The sequence below is a fragment of the Oncorhynchus tshawytscha genome, linkage group LG30 (assembly GCF_018296145.1).
Source record: "Oncorhynchus tshawytscha isolate Ot180627B linkage group LG30, Otsh_v2.0, whole genome shotgun sequence".
In the NCBI taxonomy this organism is placed as follows: Eukaryota; Metazoa; Chordata; class Actinopteri; order Salmoniformes; family Salmonidae; genus Oncorhynchus; species Oncorhynchus tshawytscha.
Window position 1 is genome coordinate 39,883,694 of NC_056458.1, and position 20,246 is coordinate 39,903,939.

At 41.0% G+C, this 20,246-nt stretch overlaps 1 long non-coding RNA gene across 1 annotated transcript; it reads right to left on the reverse strand.

Moving 5' to 3' along the window:
* Positions 1 to 11,886: 11,886 nt before the first annotated feature.
* On the reverse strand, positions 11,887 to 15,668 carry LOC112228095. Its single transcript, XR_002949977.1, has 3 exons — positions 15,451 to 15,668; positions 15,040 to 15,319; positions 11,887 to 12,580 (listed from the first exon to the last, which is right to left on the reverse strand). It is a non-coding gene; the product is annotated as an uncharacterized LOC112228095 (long non-coding RNA).
* Positions 15,669 to 20,246: the final 4,578 nt, after the last annotated feature.

Consider the following 20,246-nt stretch of genomic DNA (forward strand, 5'->3'; position numbering starts at 1 on the left):
CAGTATGGGACAGACTTAGTTTGGCCAGTGGATACGCTAAGCTCAGATGATCCTACGTGGATTGCAGCTACAGAAAGACCAAAGTTGATATGAAGCATAGTTGGAGATAATGTCTGAAACCGAGCCGCTACTCACAATATTGAGAGAAGGACACGCAACGAGACAAATGATCTTTCGTTCTCTCCCTTTTAATTTCTACTCTCGGTCTCTTTCACTATCTACCTCTCTAACAATGGTGTAAAGTAACTAAATAAAAATACTTTGAAGTACTATTTACTGTAAGTTGTTTTTGTGGTATCTGTACTTTACTTCACTATTAACCAACACTTGTACTTTGGGGAGTAATATGTTTCACGGGCTGGAAGTCATCTATCAGCAGAGTAGTGCATTGGAGACCTGGGTCTGTAATGATCCTGTTCAGGTTGAGACATTGAGAGAAAAAAATGTTTCCACTGCCACAGAGGTCACAGAGCATTGATGGACAGCCAGGGTCATTGGAACCGGAGGGAACCGTGGATTTGGGAAGCCGCCCCAAACCGAGTGACTCCCAACAGCGTCCTTTATTTTATTAGTGAAACAGAGGCACTATAATACCACCGGTGATGAACACACACTTCCTGACAGCTCTCCCAGCGTGCATGGCTCACAGACCTGCACACACATGAGCTATTATTTCACATCAGCAAGACCAGTAAAGTTAAAGAGAGCCATCAACGCTCTCTCCTCAGACAGAGTGCACATTTCCTCTCACACCCATAAGGGGAACTGCAAGGAGTCAATATGACAGGGCTATCCAGGAAGGTATATATAGAAACATCCTTTCAAATATAGATTATTTAGCTTTTGTGCAACTGTGTACAAAATGCAGATGTGAAACACCAAGTAGACTTCGAGGCTGTTTGGCCTGGAAGCAACACTGTCATCCCTGAACAAAGACTTAAGTATAGTATTTGGACATTATCCAGCTATATTTAAATATAAAAACGAACTTCATTTTAACGAACAAGTTCTTCTAAATACTGTAACAGAAACACCAGCGAGTTTAGACATGGCCATCGTCACCACCCTAACACATTCTCATCCTGGTAGAGAAACTTTCCCAAGTCCTTTACATCCGATGACCTACCTCAATGTAACATTGTGTTTCTTGTGTTCTGACCTAGTTGCTGGTTAATCTTGACTCTGATACTCTCTAAACTCAAGCACTCATCTCTGTCCTACAAAGCAGGTCCAGTTTGTCCACTTCTCCTTAAAATGGAAGCAATAGGCATATAGCATACAGAAACACATGATATGACAAATTACTACACATACACAATGTTTACTGTAATCAATACTTTCTGAACCCTCAGTGGTATGAATGGCTTTCCTCTAGAGTTGTTCATTACTTTGGATGTTCTCCATCTCTGAGGGAGCTATTTCGGACCTGCAGCGGTGAGCAGCGACGTTGTTTTTCTTCCTGGGATCTCTCTTAGCCTCCATCGCAGCCCAGGGGATTTATCAGCTGTTTTTCTCTGCTCACTGAGTATCTCTCAATCCTCCCTCCCCTCTGCTCTGCTCTCTCTGGCACCACACCCATGCCTTGGCCGTGACTTCCCAGTGCAGAGCAATGCAGAGGAGTTTTGTTCAGGTGTCAAAGAACTCCCAGAAAAGTTTGTTGGCCCTGCTTCCTTCCAGTTTTGTTATCAGGGGCATGAGGTTTTAGGTTTAAAGGGCCGCAGCACTCAGCAGTGACTAACTGCACCTCTCCCCTGAAGGACTCAAAGAGGGGAGAGGGCTTAAGGAGAGGCTTGGCAACCACTGAATCGTTGTCTTTGTCCTGACTTAAATAGCTCCCTCAGAGATGGAGAATATCCAAAAGAATGCTCAGAGGTAAATGGAGAACTGGCTCTGGATGCTGGAAAATTCCCCTTCTCAGCGCATTGTAGACAGGCCTCTCTGAGGGCTTTACAGATGATTTTGTCAGACTCACACAGACTAACAAGGGGAGAGTAAGACCAAGAAGAAACAAATCCAGCTAAATGCTGTGTGTTTCTGGTGTGGCCAGGTCCTGTTCTCTTCTCACCAGGCAGGTGTGACGGTGTCATGTAGAATCACAGAGGGATGATAGAGAGGTGGCTCTTTATTCACTATGTTTGCCTTACGTATGATACTAATGTACCTGCATGACTCTGTGCTGTATGCAATGTCTGGTGTATATAAGTCTCATAGGAGATGAATCTCCTCATCTAAAGCAGAAGTTGTGAAGTGTCCACAGAGGGACATATGTTACGTGGGTTGTCAAAGTGCAGCATTAGAAAACAGCAGTGATTCAATCTGAGAGAGGAGCGGAGCCTCACAAGGCAATTAAAAATAATCTCTTTTACAGATACACTCTCAAGACAGGATTTTAATTTGCACTCCATGACACTGTGGGTAAATCTGCAAGTTCATTTACTGTTTCATTACATTTTGCTGTGAAGATGTTTTTATATTTAAATTTGTTTCTAGGTTAACACAAATTGACGAGGACGGGGTCGGTGGGTGTTGGAATATGGGTCTGGCTCTCCGTTTTCCCTGCTAGCAGGCTGTACAGAGGCTTGAGGTTGCAGAATCCCAGCTTATCTATTGCTTATTCATGGGCCTTATTTTTTTAAATGTAATAATATGCATCAGGGTCTCTTGCAATGAAAAGACCTGCTCTAATTGGAACCTGCTTTCTATGCAGAGAATCGACTTTAAAAATTCTGTTGAGAGCGAGAAAGGGGAACATTCTGTGTCTTACCAGAGAGGGGGAAGGGTGGGTGTTGTTACAGCAGGCGCCTTTTAGGGTTTCCATTTGTATAATTCTATTAATTTAACATAATCCATCTGGGTTTGATTATTTTTTAGGAGGGCTCTGCACGGTTCACAGCCTGGGAGCCTTTTTTTTTACATTGTATCTGGGACACATAATTTTTTTTATATTCAAGGGCAAGTGCATTCAGTTAAAGTCACTATCTAGGTTTTGACAGATTTTCATGGGACTATTCTAATATCTACATAAAAATAAAACGTGCATTTTCCCACCAGATGAGTATTTCCATCAAACTGACTTGCGGATAAAAGGCTGTGCTTGATGAAGTTCTCTCTTCACCTATTTTCCCCAGGCGTGGCTGTGAGATTGTTTTGAGCTGTCACCATGCTGTGTGTGAGAGAATGGGACCGCTCTCCATAGTCCAGGCAAGGCAATGCATTGGTCTCTGCTGCTCAGTCTGCAGGTGCAATGTCAGATATTGGAGGACATTTTAAGATGGTTTGCATGCATGAGTCCATCCACTGCTGAAGAAAGAGCGAGAGACGCAGGTTTAAATGGAGCACAATGACATTTGAGACATTTACCAGATGCATGAAGGCAGCCAGGACATTTGAGACATTTACCAGATGCATGAAGTCAGCCATGACATTTGAGACATTTACCAGATGCATGAAGTCAGCCATGACATTTGAGACATTTACCAGATGCATGACGTCAGCCAGGACATTTGAGACATTTACCAGATGCATGACGTCAGCCAGGACATTTGAGACATCTACCAGATGCATGACGTCAGCCATGACATTTGAGACATTTACCAGATGCATGACGTCAGCCATGACATTTGAGACATTTACCAGATGCATGACGTCAGCCATGACATTTGAGACATTTACCAGATGCATGACGTCAGCCATGACATTTGAGACATTTACCAGATGCATGACGTCAGCCATGACATTTGAGACATTTACCAGATGCATGAAGTCAGCCATGACATTTGAGACATTTACCAGATGCATGACGTCAGCCAGGACATTTGAGACATCTACCAGATGCATGACGTCAGCCAGGACATTTGAGACATCTACCAGATGCATGACGTCAGCCAGGACATTTGAGACATCTACCAGATGCATGACGTCAGCCAGGACATTTGAGACATCTACCAGATGCATGACGTCAGCCAGGACATTTGAGACATCTACCAGATGCATGACGTCAGCCAGGACATTTGAGACATCTACCAGATGCATGACGTCAGCCAGGACATTTGAGACATCTACCAGATGCATGACGTCAGCCAGGACATTTGAGACATCTACCAGATGCATGACGTCAGCCAGGACATTTGAGACATCTACCAGATGCATGACGTCAAAAAGGACATTTGAGAATCTACCAGATGCATGACGTCAGCCAGGACATTTGAGACATCTACCAGATGCATGACGTCAGCCAGGACATTTGAGACATCTACCAGATGCATGACGTCAGCCAGGACATTTGAGACATCTACCAGATGCATGAAAGTCAGCCAGGACATTTGAGACATCTACCAGATGCATGACGTCAGCCAGGACATTTGAGACATCTACCAGATGCATGTCAGCCAGGACATTTGAGACATCTACCAGATGCATGACGTCAGCCAGGACATTTGAGACATCTACCAGATGCATGACGTCAGCCAGGACATTTGAGACATCTACCAGATGCATGACGTCAGCCAGGACATTTGAGACATCTACCAGATGCATGACGTCAGCCAGGACATTTGAGACATCTACCAGATGCATGACGTCAGCCAGGACATTTGAGACATCTACCAGATGCATGACGTCAGCCAGGACATTTGAGACATCTACCAGATGCATGACGTCAGCCAGGACATTTGAGACATCTACCAGATGCATGACGTCAGCCAGGACATTTGAGACATCTACCAGATGCATGACGTCAGCCAGGACATTTGAGACATCTACCAGATGCATGACGTCAGCCAGGACATTTGATTCACTTGATTTCTCTCCTTGTTTTCATATCATCAAAAAGATAAAGCAGACCCAGACAGCCAGTGCTTCTTTCCCAGACCCCTAAAGTCACTGGGATCTTATGAGGTGAGTTCACATCTCATATTCCATAAGGCAGAGTTCGTCTGATGCCAGTCGTCAGCAATATTCCCCCTCTGATGATGTTGTGAAATTGCACTGATCTTTGTGGAAGATCAATGTCCTTATAGCTTTAACTAACCACATCTTTGAGGCGTGCATATTATTAGCTTTGAGACCTCTGAGATTATTTTGATAGCAGACAATATATATCTTGCACAGCTTACCTGTTTGATTTTCAGCCAGTGGAGGCTGCTGAGGGGATTTTGACTCATAATAATTGCTAGAATGGAGTGACTGGAATGGTATCAAACACATGTGTGTTTGATACCAATGCAATTACTTCATTCCAGCCATTATACTCCAATCCAGCCTTTATTATGAGCCGTCCTCCCCTCCGCAGCCTCCACTGCTTTCAGCTTCCACCTCTTTGCAAAATACAATCAATCAAAAATGAAGTGTTAGGTAAGGTAGATACAGGTAGATCATGCATCAGATTATCTGTCCTCTCTTCAGATTGACTCTCAGCTGTCAGGATCAATCGTCTGAGAGTGCTTTTTGATAACCAGTCTATGGCGCAGTCCCTTTTTTGTCTGTCTCTGTCCCAATAGAAATCCCTCTGTATTGGGTAAGCTCTGATCTCAATTGGGCCATATTCTTCACAGGATAGTCATGCATTCCAGTAACTCAAACACTGCCCACAGAAAGAATGTCTTGAAAAGTTGTCTTCCAAAACTTTCCACTAACTGTATTGAGAGACTACTTACTCTCTCCCTCACACACTCTTCTAAAGTGTACATCAATCATCTCATGTTATCATCGGAATACATACGGAATACATACAACACTAGATTGAGTACATCAGTGGATGGGATTTGAAGCCAAAACTCCCTTTGGAATGAGATCTAAGAATTGCCTGTACTTATTAGAGATCAATTACTGTACAAGTTTTCAGTTTCTGGGCTTCCGTCTTACAGAGGAAACTAAAGGAATCAATATTCTACAACAAGAAGCACATCTCAAAAACATTCAAATTGTCTAAAATGTGTAACTTCGTCTGGAGTGTGGAAATGTTTTTGCCCATTTCTGTTAGTTTGTTCATGGAAAGGAAGTTTTGGCAGAGAAACAGCTCTTGACCTCTCTGTCCTTGCCCTATCTGGAAGTATTGCAGGTTTCCAGCACTCTAGTCAACTGTGTGTCCTGCCCTCCATGGTTCCCTGCCATGGTCAAACACACACAAATGTGTTCATAATGGCAAACAGACGCAAAGTCATTGACTTGTCATAAAGCCAACATCACTTTCGAATGAGATACTTCAGCAAAGCAAAGAGTCATGGGTTTGGCCTCAAGAGCTAGAACACTACAACACTTGGGAACATCTGTGTGGTTGTTTTTGTGTATGGTAAGGGGGAGGGGTTGTTTGAATATAATTACCGTTCACAGATGAGTCACTGCTAGAAATTAACTGAAACTTCTCCCAAAAATGTATCTAATTTCCAACGACAAAAACTTATCCTAATTAGTATTTCCGTCTAAACGTATCAGCAATTCAGTTGGAAATTATTTTCCAGTTGGTTCTATGCGATAAGTTTCAATAGAGAAAATAATAAAATAATAAATATGCATGTATTTTTATTTGTGTTTAGTGTTCATGTTGAGTGTGAGATAGGGACAGAGCACATTGCTATCCAGTGGAGTCAGCAGAGCAGAGGCTGGTGAGGATGTGTTCTTTTTCATCTCATCGGCCTAAAAGTAAAAGGGAGAGAGAGCTAGATAATTAGCATATAGTTGCATACAAGCGCAAACACACACACACACACGCCCTCCCCTCTCAGAGTATTGAAATGAAACTCGATTTGTGAACTTACACTGCTCTCTTTTCATAAGTTTGCCACGTCAGAGAGGGAAGTGCATTGGCAGTAAGGAGTAAAATAAATTGACATTTAAATAATCATAATCGCTTTCTCAGAGAGCGCTGTGGTTAACATCTCAGAAGGTGCAGGGCGAGGAAGCTCCAGGATAACACAATCACAGTTAAAGTGCAGGGAAAAGTCAAATCTCCCATCAAATAAGCACCAACTCAAAGCCCAGTGAGCCCCTTGCCTAAATCAAACGATGAAGATTAGAGTGAACACCAAAAACCACCTGTCATGTCACAGAACAGGGAGCATAGTCAGTTGGGAACAGCATGGGAAGGTTAGATATGTCACCTAACATCTAAAATCACTTTTCAGCTTGCTCGGATAGTACAGTAGTAAATTAGCAACCAGTGATTGCATGGCAATTTGTGTTTAATACAGCCATTAGCTACAAAGCTTATGATTAGCATTCTATTGACACATACTTTCTGTTGATAAATGACTGTACAGCCTGCGTCCTTTTTTAAGTTATGCCAAAACCATTAGCAGTTAGAGAAATATATTTTTTAAGAATAAATCATTTCTGAGGAAAAATTAGATAAGAGAAAGTTTAAGAATACACCCTCATTTTGTCTGCCACACCTCTACATGATAGGACTTCAGACTGCATAGTTATAATATATAAGCCCTTAACCAACTAGTTATAAGAAAAAAATATATATATATTATATATATATATTTAGTAAATATTTTCTTAACACACACACACACATACATATATATATATATATATATACATATATATATAGAGAGATATAGTGGGGAGAACAAGTATTTGATTCACTGCTGATTTTGCAGGTTTTCCTACTTACAAAGCATGTAGAGGTCTGTAATTTTTATCATAGGTACACTTCAACTGTGAGAGACGGAATCAAAAACAAAAATCCAGAAAATCACATTGTATGATTCTTAAGTAATTAATTTGCATTTTATTGCATGACATAAGAATTTGATCACCTATCAACCAGTAAGAATTCCGGCTTGTTCTCTATTTTTTTTATATATATATATTTTATATTTAGTAAATATTTTCTTAACTCTATTTTCTTAAAACTATGTTGTTGTTTAAGGGCTTATAAGTAAGCATTGCACACCTGTTGTATTCGGGGCATGTGACAAATAAAATGTGATTTGATATTAGAAACCACTAGGTCCTGCTGGCGATCCTAGCCAGCGAAACAGCTCGCTGCAGACCAAGTGGATAGAGTGTTGCTGCTGTTGCAGCTCTGCTCCCAGGCCTCATTAATGAACCCAATCTCCTGTGACATGACCCATGACCACCCAGCTCTGGGAACTGAAACGTAATGTAATAAGATGTATTGCTTTTCTGACTGTTCCCTCCACCCCTCCGCCTCCACCCCATACCCAAACCACCCAGCCAGCCACCCTCTTCAGGAGCTCCTCAGTGGTGACTGGAGGTCCTTTCCTAACAGAGGGCACATCCACATCCCTCACCGCTATCAGTTGCAGGTCCGATTGACACAACCGTAATAGAGAAATCCAATCAGGTATCCCACCTGCACAATGGCCAATATGGGGCTGCCTTAAAGAGATTATATTCAGCTACGGACAAAGTAGAAGAGGAGAAAGGGGGAATTGATTTTTGGGGACAAAGTGAAATAAGACCTGGGCGAGCGTAATCTCCACAAGTTGTGGTTGGGGTTGAGGAGGCGGCTCTGGGGAGAATCACTGACACCCAGAACAGGGCTGACCCATTTGTTCCTCATTGTGATGTTGGCAGCTCTTTGTACATCAATATAAAAAATAACTATCTGGAAACCGCTGGCTTGCCTCTCAAACTAATTATCAGGGAACAAATGGCTTATACTGTAGCCCCCACCTGTTTGTGTTCGCTTTCTGCATTCCTCCAGGTTTCCCAAGTTCACAAATCAGCACTTTACCTTGTGTTTAAAACAGTCCTGGACATTTTTTGCTCTCATTTTCCCTCAATAAATGTGAGATGACAGCAGGGGGATGCTCCCTCATTTCAAATCAGTCATGATGCTTTACTGAGCCAAAGCCCAAAGTTCACCAGGCCCCAAGCCTTCAAGCTACCTTGTGTCCAACGCTTCACTTGTTCCCAGAGAAATGGGATTTCTCATCACAGATAAGGCCGTAATAGCTCTATCTACAGAGTGGATTTCCAAGCCAACCATTTACTTTGAGAGGTCTAAATCGCTAAATCAATGCGGTCACTACAGCTTGGGGTTATGGCATTGCCTGAATGCTATTCTCCTGATAATTAGCTGAAAGTAGTGCTTTGTGCTGTACATTCCAACCCCTTCATTTGGGCTAGGGGTAATTGTAGGCACAAACACAATTAGCAAACAGTGTTTATCATCCTTAACTACATCAAAAGGCTCTCATGAAGGACTATTCCAAAGACACTTGCTTTTTAGGATCTCACAGATGTTTGGGGGGGTATGCAATTACAGTCTCATCACATTGACAATAGATCCAGACAAATGGAGGGTTGTGATAGGAAGAATAATCCAGACGGCACCTTTATATTGAACCATGGCCTGTCATTTGAAATGGGACTAAAGAGGGATTTTTCAGTAGGTCCCTTCCACGTCTCTAAAAGCTCATAAGGGGTTTACCTTTTTTGTCGCAACTCGCACAAGGAAAACCTGAATGACTCCTGTCCAATTTCCATAAGGAGAATAGGTGGTTGAGGATGACACATAAGAGAGGGAGGTCTGACACAAAGGACACCAAGTTAGCTGGACGGCGCGAGTCATCCTCAGCTAGGTGGATCAGATGAACCATTCAGAAAGGCACAATCCACTCCTTTGTTGTCAGTGTGAACAGATACAATACCAAGGTGCAGGTTCAGATGAATATTAATTTAATTGACATAAACAGCACATATTTAGCTATGTCCTTTTCATATACTGTAGTTGTCATGACCTTGTTATGAAGGCCCTATGACTATTCTAGTAATGCAGACTCTATTGTAAGATTATCTGTGTTTGTTCCTGAACAGTTGTGGTTAAAATCTTTATAGGTTGTTAGAATATTTTTTTATATCCAGGTGAACCCAGTGCCGTGTTATTTAGGTCAACAACCTTGGCTGGAGCAGAGGATTTGCTGCCAGACATTGTGAACCACAGACCAGACTATCCACCCAAGCTCTCCTGTTAAATGCCTGTATAAAAATGGCATACATGCATATGTATGGCACAATCTATTACTCTACCATGCATAATCATTCATTAATAATATATAATACTACTAAGTGTAAATCCTTGTATACTGTGCATTCGAAAAGTATTTAAAACCCTTGACTTTTTCCCAAAAGAATTACGTTATTATTCTAGCCTTATTCTAAAATGGATTACATTAAAAAAAATGCTCCTTTACGTTATTTACTTATGTAAATAAGGTATTTCCGTTTTTTTTATTTGTATAAATTTGCACACAAAAAAAATGTTTTTGCTTTTTCATTATGGGGTATTGTATGTTGATTGATGAGGGTGGAAAAAAACAATTAAATCCATTTTAGAATAAGGCTGTAATGTAACAAAATGTGGAAAAAGTAAAGGGGTCTGAATACTTTCAGAATGCTCTGTTTGTAGTTCAAAAATTGCACGGTAGGCAATCTTTAGAATTAGCCTTTAACAGCTAAAAGTAAGAAAATATTAGGATGTGTAAAGCATGGAATAGTCTAACAAAGAGTTGAGCTAGAACACAAATTATACAGATCAAAATCACCTAATTCATTGGCCTAGAATAGCTACCTTTATACCTTTGCAACAAAATGTCAGTTTCATGATTTATAACACAGTAACCTCTATGCATTTCAATGAGCGACTAGAAAACACAGCGAAAACCATTTCACTGCTTTGCCCAGATTAACAATCACAAGGTCACAATATGACTTCTAGCAATAATGACTGGAGTTGCAAATGAAATGTGGCCATTTCATCCGTATCTTCCAGATAGAGTCGGTTTCAATGCAATTGCTATCTATAATGATATCTGTGGTCATTTTGTATGAAGAACTACCATGCTAGGTTTGTGCAGACAGACAGAGACAGACTTCTTGTCTTGGCCTGCCTGGGCTGATATAGTACTTGGAGGACAGCTTAAGCCTGGTGTCATTCCTGGGGACAGCTGATGGGGACTATTGAGGAAACATCTTGAGCACATTCAAGCCAAACCCAACCTGCGATTCTGGTTAATATTTTTCAGTTTGGCTTTGCATTTCAATCTGGTGAAACTTGTTTCCAATATGCTGAGCTTTCACCAATAAGGAAAGTTACTTCCTGTGCAGAAAACACATTTTCAGTCACTTAAAATGCATCATGTTTTGAAAATATATTGATTTTGTATTTACAAAATACTGTATCAATTATTAATTTGTAGACAAACTGGATATTGAATTTGGTTGTCTTCTGCTTGGATAGTTCCATCTGTGCCGCTGACTTAGTCTGGCTTTAATTCCAGTTGGGCTACAAATTTATGTTGGATTCACGTCCTCTTCAACCAAAAATCTAAGTTAAAGAACAGGACTAAAGCAAATTAAACTTTAAAAGCACTTTAAATTAAGTTTGATTTGATCCTATTCTTTAAAAGTAATCATTGGTTGAGAAGGAGACGTGAATCAAACATATCAATTATAGTTTCTCAATTGCTTAGACACAATTCCTGAAACAACTCACCATTCTCAAATCTTCACACACAATTTTAAAAACCTCACACCCAGCAGTACAAATATCTAACTTCTGGGTCCCAAATTAAACTTTGCCCTCAGACAACAAACACAAGCTGTCAAAAACACAGATAACGTGACTGTTTATTACACGCTAGAGGGATTCATTCAAAACACTGCTACCAAAATGTTTAGAATAGGTTTTCAGATAAATAATTTGGAATTTGTAAAATCACAGCATTGACTAGACAGAAAACCCTTTCAGGAACACCCTGGAGAGAGAGATTCAAAACATTACTGTAATAAATGCCTCTTACATTAGTGGATAAGGGAATACTACTGTATATGCTGTTTTGGTCAAAAACCTGACCTTTGAAATGTCACACTGACAAAACATGTAAGGAAGAGTCCATGCACAGTAAAATACCCAATTTTCAAAAGCTTTATTTCCAAATTCAACAAATGTACAGGTTACTCAGCATCAGCATCAGCGTTCTCATCATCTCAGGTCTGGGTCAGGCAATAATAGCTCATCAACATCACACATTATGTTTGCTTTTGCCAGGCAGCGTGGGAAAAATGCCCTTGTGTGCCTTAGAAAACCCTGGATAGACTCCACAGACACATCACCACAGGCATCCACCATTGCCTCCAGGAGGTTTTGCTGTGCAGAGGGGTTGCTGTCACACACTCTCCAACCCCATGCTGAGAAAAATTACTCAATCAGATTCAGAAATATGCTGGCAAAAAAAGAACGGTGAACCTGGTGTGGTCATTGAACCAGAGCAGCCCGATGGAAACTCATGTTATAACAAATAACATATTGGGCTTCCTCTGGTTGTCCTGGCTCCCCTTCCTGTTGAAGAATGTTATTGTGCAGCTGATTGAAGGAGTGGTGTCATGTTGTATGGACCCAATTTGACATGGCGGTGGAGGAAGCCACGATTGCTGATGGCTGCACATAGGGTGACGTTGCCTCCCCTCCGGCCAGGAACTTGTATTATGGCACGGTGACCAATGAGGTTGCGTCCCCTTTTGCACTTTTTTGTTAGGTTGAACCTGCCTCGTCGATGAAGATGTACTCCTGTGGGTCAGCCATGGCATCCAGCTAAAAGATTCTCTACAGAAGTCCAAAAACACACATTTTACTGTACTACAAATACAGTACTGTAGTGTACTACTGTACTGGAATGAAAGATTGGTCATTTGTTACAGTAACTGCAGTACACAGAGGTGTGGACTCAAGTCACATGACTTGGACGCGAGTCAGACTCAAGTCACAAAAAAGTGTAGGGCATCAACTCTTCATTTAACAGCTTACATCGGACAGCAGCCAATCAAATTGTGCCAGCTGAGAAAAAGTTGCACGTGGCAGTGCAGAGGAACGTCTGCGGGTGAATTCAGATGGAGCCCTTGGAAAGATGATTATTATTATTTTCGGATATAAAGACTACGCTGTATCAACAAAAAATGTATTGTAACTTGCAAAACATGCAGGAAGAGAATTACAGATGGAGGCGCAACAACTTCCAACTTTGTTCGACATTTGAAGCTGCAAAAAGAACGGTAAGTCGTGGCTAATATATCCGACAGTGTCACGACCTCCACCGAAGTTGGTCCCTCTCCTTATACGGGCGGTGTTCGAAGTCGCTGACCTTCTGGTCCTTTGGTTTTATCTTGTCTTGTATCAATCACACCTGGTTTCAATCCCATTCATTACATGTTGTGTATTTAACCCTCTGTTCCCCCTCATTGTCCTTGTCGGTGATTGTTTGTTTGTAAGCATTGTGCAAGTTATGTTCTGGTGTGCGACGGTTTTTGTACCCACTTGTTTTATTTAGTTTTTCAGAGTTTGAGTAATTAAACTTCTTTGGGATAGGGGGCAGTATTTTCACGTCCAGATGAAAAGCGCGTCCGAAGTAAACGGCCTGCTACTCAGACCCAGAAGCTGCGATATGTATATTAGTAGATTTGGATAGAAAACACTGCAGTTTCTAAAACTGTTTGAATCATGCCTGTGAGTATAACAGAACTTATTTGGCAGCCGAAACCCAGAGGGCAAAGGGTTCAGATGTTTTTTTTTTGAGGTCACTCTTTTCAATGGGTTAACATTGGGAATCCAGATTTCTAATCGACTTTCCTGCAGTTCCTATCGCTTCCACTGGACGCTTCCACAGTCTTTAGAAATTGGTTGAGGTTTTTCCTTTGAGAAATTAAGTAGTAACACTGTTCAGAATGAGGCTCGAGGGAAGTGTACTCTTTGTTAGAGGCGCGTGACCTGAAAGCACGCTCCACTTTGTTTTCCTCCAGTATTGAACACCAATCATCCCGTATTCAATTTTAATCGATTAATTACGTTAAAAAAAATACCTAAAGTGGATTACAAAAGTAGTTTGAAATGTTTGGACAATGCTTACAGGTAACTTGAGATATTTTGTAGTCACGTTGGGTAAGTTGGAACCAGTGTTTTTCTGGATCAAACGAGCCAAATAAATGGACATTTTGGATATATATATAGATGGAATTAATCAAACAAAAGGCCGTTTGTGATGTTTATGGGACATGTTGGAAGAAGCTCGTCAAAGGTAAGGCATGAATTATATATTTTTTTCTGCGTTTTGTGTTGCGCCTGCAGGGTTGAAATATGCTTTTCTGTCTTTGTTTACTGGGGTGCTATCCTCAAATAGTAGCATCGTTTGCTTTCGCCGTAAAGCATTTTTGAAATCTGACACGTTGGCTGGATTCACAACAAGTGTAGCTTTAATTTGTTATTGAATGTGTGATTTTATCAAAGTTACATTTTTATAGTAATTTATTTGAATTTTGCGCTCTGCATTTTCACTGGATGTTGGCCAGGTGGGACGCTACCATCCCACATATCCCAGAGAGGTTTTTTAAACTGCTCCGTTTATACCAAGTTCTATCTCCTACGCCTGACTTCCCTGCCACCAGCACACACCCTTACAGACAACTATATAATTTATATCTTTGCTAGTATAGCATGTAGGCTAACATTGCACCCAAGATTGAGCTACAACTGGCTAGGCAGTCGGTAGCCTAAATCCTGCCTGATGTTACTGCTGTTCCTAAAACCATTGACATACGTTAGCCCACTATAACCACACAGAGTGTGTGTGTTAAGGTTAGGCGATTGTGTACATGACTATGTCGCCCGATTGAGCCCCATAGCGATCCTCGATAGTTTCTCATGGCTACCCATGTATTTCCATGAAAATATAAAGTTAATTTGGAAAGTAATAAATATGTATATTTTTTTAAATCATTAATGATTTTCCTAAGTGTAATATACTAACTATTACTCTTGTTAAAATATGAAATGGTATTACATTTAGTGAAGAGCACGTTATGACTTGTTTAGGACTCAAAACTCAAAGTTTCGGACTTGAGACTTGCTTGTCTTGACTTGGGACTTGAGTGCTAAGACTTGAGACTACTTGTGACTACTTGTGACTTGTAAAACAATGACTTGGTCCCACCTCTGCAAATTACTATACAGTACTGTATTGATATACTGGAGAGATGGGCCATACTCTATATACTGTAAAGTATAGCAATTACCTGCACAAATGGAATCGTTGCTCCTTAACTCTGTTTGAATTCCTTTCAAAATGCACATGGTACAGCTGCTTTGTTCTTATGTGGTTCTTCTGAACGATCCGGTCAATGGTGGAAATGCTGATGCTGTCAACTCCTTGGAAGACTACCTGGTCTTCAACGATTTGGGTTTGAATGTCCCTCAAACGGATGGTATTACTGGCAATCACCATATTCACCAGGGCAGTCTCCTGCTCAGCTGTGAGAAGTCTCCGCCTACCTCCAAGATGGCCGCCTCTCAGTTCTGCAAAAAATAAAATTTGACCATTACTGACCTATGGTCATCCATTACTGTGGTAAAAACTACACTGAGAACAAAGTGGAGATTCAGTCTATATGCACTGCAACATTACATGTATCAACAAGGCAAATTACCTGTTTTCCATTCAGAAAGTACGGACAATGGATGCAACCATGTAATGGCTTAGGTTTGGTTGTGCTAGCTGTCCAGCTTCTCTCATAGTCCTCCCATGTATGAGCATATGATGAACTAGGGTGACACCGATTTCATCTGAGATTTACTTGTCTTTGTTGTTGTCGTCCTCTTCCTCTATGTTGTCTTGCAACTTGCATTGTTAGGATCCATTGTTCCAAAGCACATGGGTATGCCTCTAGGCCCGCCTCTAGGCCCTATTTATTGATCCTGCAATTCTGATTGGTGTGTTAACAATTTTGAGGCTTAGTGTTTGCACCTGAAGAAAGGTGTGCTCTTTGAGTTTAGGTTGTGATGACTTGAGTTAATTATATTGAGAGCATGTGTTTGCTGAATGAATATATAGTGCAATGAATGATATATTTGGCCACTTTTGTGTTAGGTTTTGCAGAAAGAGTTTTGAATATTGAAACATGTGTGGAAACAGGTGAATAGTGTTTACGGTTAAGGGAAATGTGTGTGGGGTTTTGTGCTACAGGAACCAGTTTTTGTGTTTAAGCAATTGAGGAAAACTGTAAATGAAATTTTGGGCAAAAGGGCAAACTCCGTTCCTTCATTCATTGAATCAGATGGCTCATTCATCACAAAACCCACTGATATTGCCAACTACTTTTTTCATTGGCAAGATTAGCAAATGCTGTCACTACACATCAAAGTATATCTGACCAAATTGTGAAAGACAAGTACTGTAATTTTGAATTCCGTAAAGTAAGTATGGAGAGGTGAAAAAATGATTGTCATCTATCAACAATGTTCCCTTTTGTCTTCCCGCTCTTTCACTCAAAACCAGCCCTGTTCCTTTGTGTAACAAGCTGTCATATGTGGGACATGTGATGCAGCTGTTTTCCAGCACACCTGCTATGGCCATCCATTACAGGCCTGATAAACCCACTACAACCCAGACTATAACAGAAACATTTCTGTAAAACCCAGAGGCAGTGGAGGGTCTTGTTACCCATTACTCACCCATTGGCGAAGGCTGGGCTGTATGTGAAAGAGGGGTGATCACCACTCACCCCTAGTGATCACCACTCTTTTCGTGGGTGTTGTCAACACAAAACATCCACATTGGTAACTATAACCTCGCTCCTCATCTGTCAATAATGTTCCCTGACAGCCAACTCTAGAGAATAGCGTGTTCCATAAAGGAACCGACTGAGGACACAACCCTTATTCTTTTGCTGAGTGGGTTTGTTTGTGTGGGTTTGCGTGTGGGCCCTTGTGCGCATGCTTTTGGTCCTATCTTTTTCACTCAAATGAGAGAAACATCAAGGGAGGGAAGAGCGACAGAGGGATAAACCAGTGACAATCCAGTTGCTTTTTATAGCCGTAAAAAGGCGAAGAAAATGTACTCATTTCCCAAAGCAGATCACAGGCATGGTTGGTTTCCCAGCTCATCCCACTCCTCTCTAGCAGTCTGTTCTCTCTTTCTCTCCCTCCCTCTCCACCTCTCTCCTACTCTTTCTCACTCCTACTCTCTCGCTTTCTATCCCTTACTCTCTCGCTCTCTCTCCCTTACTCTCTTGCTCTCTCTCCCTTACTCTCTATCTCTCTCGCTCTTCTAATCTCTCTCTCCATCTCTCTCCTACTCTCTCTCTCTCCCTCAGTCCCCCAACCCCTCTCTTACTGTATTTCACACCCCTGGCTTTAAGAAGATTGTTTATCTTAAAGCTCTCCTCCAGAGGTGTAAACCTGACAGTGCTTTTAATAGAGTGTGTTTTGTGGAGCACTGGTAGAATGTAGAGACCTGTACATTTTACCCTGCTGTCAATGGGATTAACTGAGCCTGGGCTCAAAACAAAGTGACACGACTGTCTTTTAAAACACATCATCATGGTAATTCATGTAACGTGAACTCTATTTGCATCCAAACCCTAAGCTGCTTAAATTGTGTTCCAGTATTTGTTTGAATACTTCTGTGGCTATAGGACTAAAGGCATTGTCACTGATAATATGTTAGTTACCACAAAGGGAAGTGTTAGCTCAGACGAAGGTTCTGTATTTATTTTCTTAGTCAACTTTGTGTTCTGTTTCATTGTGTTCTTGAACGTAGCCCTGTCTTTCATTTTTGTACATTGATATCACCTGTGTTCGTTTCTCACCTGGTCTCATCAGCTCCCTTTTTAGTTCAGTTCATTCTTTGTGCCTTTGTGAGGTATTGTTCGTTTTGACCCTACTAAGCCTTTTCCAAACTAGTTTTTGAGAACCAGTTATAGCCTTCAGTCCTAGTTTTGATTCCCCTGCCTATTTGCCTACCTGTGTAGGTAGTCCATTGCCTGCCTGTGACCACGGTTCCTGCCTTCTGCGAAGGCGAAATAAACACCTGGAGCACTCTACGTGTGAATCTACACATTTTTCTCCCTGAGTAGTCATTACACAGACACACAGTACCAGTCAAAAGTTTGGACACACCTACTCATTCAAGGGTTTTTCTTTATTTTTACTGTGAAGACATCAAACCTCTGAAATTACACATATGGAATCATATAGTAAACAAAAAAAGTGTTAAACAACTAAAAATATATTTATATTTTAGATTCTTCAAAGTAGCCTTGATGACAGCTTTGCACACGCTTGGCATTCTCTCAACCGACTTCACCTGGAATGCTTTTCCACCAGTCTTGAAGGAGTTCCCACATATGCTGACTCTGCGGTCAAACTCATCCAAAACCATCTCAATTGGTTGAGGTTGGGTGATTGTTGTGGAGGCCAGGTCATCTGATGCAGCACTCCATCACTCTCCTTCTTGGTCAAATATTTAACTAGGCAAGTCAGTTAAGAACAAATTCTTATTTACAATGATGGCCTACCCCAGTCAAACCCAGATGACACTGGGCCAATTGTGCACCACCCTATTGGACTCCCAATCACAGCCGAATGTGATACAGTCTGGATTCAAACCAGGGACTGTAGTGCCTCTTGCACTGAAATGCAGTTTCTTAGACCACTGCGCCAACCTGGAGCCCTTGAATTCTAAATAAATCACCAACAGTGTCACCAGCAAAGCACCCCTACACCATCACACCTCCTCCTGCATGCTTCGTAGTGGGAACCACATATGCGGAGATCATCCGTTCACCAACTCTGCGTCTCACAAAGACAGTGTTTGGAATTAAAAATCTCACATTTGGACTCATCTGACCGAAGAACAAATTTCCACCAGCCTAATGTCCGTTGCTCATGTTTTTGGGCCCAAGCAAGTCTCTTCTTATTATTGGTGTGCTTTAGTATTGGTTTCTTTACAGCAATTTGACCATGAAGACCTGATTCACACAGTCTCCTCTGAACAGTTGATGTTGAGATGTGTCTGTTACTTGAACTCTGTGAAGCATTTATTTGGGCTGCAATCTGAGGCTGGTAACTCTAATGAACCTATCCTCTGCAGCAGAGGTAACTCTGGGTCTTCCTTTCCTGTGACGGTCCTCATGAGAGCCAGTTTCATCATAGAGCTTGATGGTTTTTGCGACTGCACTTCAAGAAACTTTCAAAGTTCTTGACATTTTCCGGATTGACTGAACTTCATGTCATAAAGTAATGATGGACTGTCGTTTTTCTTTGCATATTTGAGAAACACATTAAGAAGGAAAGAAATTCCACAAATTAACGTTTAACAAGGCACACCTCTTAATTCCAAATCAAATCAAATGTTATTGGTCACATGTACATGTTTAGCAGATGTTATTGTGGGTGTAGCGAAATACTGGTGCTTCTAGCTCCGTCAGTACAGTAATATCTAACAAGTAATATCTAACAATTACACAACATATACCCAATACAAACAAATCTAGTAAAGGAATGGAATTAAGAATATATACATATTTGGATGAGAAATGTCAGAACAGCATAGAGTAAAATACAGTAGAATAGTATAGGACACGGTATATACATATGACATGGGTAATGCAAGATATATAGACATTATTAAAGTGACTAGTGTTCCATTTATTAAAGTGGCCAGTGATTTCAAGTCTATGTATATAGAGCAGCAATCTCTATGTGTTAGTGATAGCTATTTAACGGTCTGATGGCCTTGAGATAGAAGCTGCTTTCTAGTCTCTCGGTCCCAGCTTTGATGCACCTGTACTGACCTTTCCTTCGTGATGATAGCGGGGGGAACAGGCAGTGGCTCGAGTGGTTGTTGCATTCCAGGTGACTACCTCATGAAGCTGGTTGAACGAATGCCAAGAGTGTGCAAAGCTGTCATCAAGGCAAAGGGTGGCTAATATATGTTTTGATTTGTTTAACACTTTTTTTGGTTACTACATGATTCCATATGTGTTAATTAATAGTTGCATTGTCTTCTCTACTATTCTACAATGTAGAAAATAGTAAAAAAATAAAGAAAAACCCTGGAATGAGTGAGTGTGTGCAAACTTTTGACTGGTACTGTACATTTTTCAAAGAAATCATACAAGTAGTGCCTTCTTCCTAAATTATTAGATGTATATGTTCAAAAATTCTCAAGAGTCAATGTAATCTGATGAATTATAACTCTACCAAGTAATTTGAGAATACAAGACCTCATGGTTTGGAAGTACCTTTTCTGCCATTGCGGCAAAGAAAGATTGCCTACATTTCATTACCATATTCAGCTCCTCCATGATACATTTTTAAAGTGTGCGTGTGTGTGCATGCATGCTCTCACGTGCGTGCCATAACCACTCTCCACTGTGAAGCAGTAGCTTTAATTCTCTTTGATCTCTCAGGGAAATGAATTCAGTCTCTTTGACAGGAATGT